A 705-nucleotide genomic window follows, 5' to 3' on the forward strand; every position below is an offset into this window, starting at 1 on the left:
GTTCAATCCCCGGGATCTCCAAAAAGGGGTCCAGGCAAATAGGTGTGAAAAACCTCAGCTTGAGACCCTGGAGAGCCGCTGCCAGTCTGAGAAGACAATACTGACTTTGATGGACCGAGGGTCTGATTCAGTAGAAGGCAGCTTCATATGTTCATGTTCAAAACCTTTGGGGGAGGGATGGTGGCTCAGCGGTAGAACATCTGCTTAGTAAGCAGAAGGTCCCAGGTTCAATCCCTGGCATCTCCAACTAAAAAGGATCCAGGCAAATAGGTGTGAAAAACCTCAGCTTGAGACCCTGGAGAGCCATGAATGGGGCTGTGGCTCAGTGGTAGAGCATCTGCTTGGTAAGCAGAAGGTCCCAGGTTCAATCCCTGGCATCTCCAACTAAAAATGGCCCAGGCAAATAGGTGTGAAAAACCTCAGCTTGAGACCCCGGAGAGCCGCTGCCAGTCTGAGAAGACAAGACTGACTTTGATGGACCCAGGGTCTGAATCAGTAGAAGGCAGCTTCATATGTTCATATATGTTCCACACATTTTGTTAGTCTTTAAGGTGCGACTGGACTCCTTTCGATTACTACAGGCAGACTAACATGGCTTCCCATCTTAACCTATCTCCGTGGAGGGCACCACATCTAGGCGTACAGAATGGAAATCCAAAGACTCGTGACTCATGAATGATCCCGCCCTGCCACAATTTTTTTTCC

General features: G+C 49.1%; 1 non-coding gene across 1 annotated transcript; it reads left to right on the forward strand.

Annotated features, from left to right (window-relative positions):
• The first annotated feature begins 311 nt into the window (after positions 1–311).
• On the forward strand, positions 312–383 carry TRNAT-GGU (transfer RNA threonine (anticodon GGU)). Its single transcript has one exon. It is a non-coding gene; the product is annotated as a tRNA-Thr (tRNA).
• Positions 384–705: the final 322 nt, after the last annotated feature.

This window comes from Heteronotia binoei, chromosome 4, assembly GCF_032191835.1.
Source record: "Heteronotia binoei isolate CCM8104 ecotype False Entrance Well chromosome 4, APGP_CSIRO_Hbin_v1, whole genome shotgun sequence".
NCBI classification, from domain to species: domain Eukaryota; kingdom Metazoa; phylum Chordata; class Lepidosauria; order Squamata; family Gekkonidae; genus Heteronotia; species Heteronotia binoei.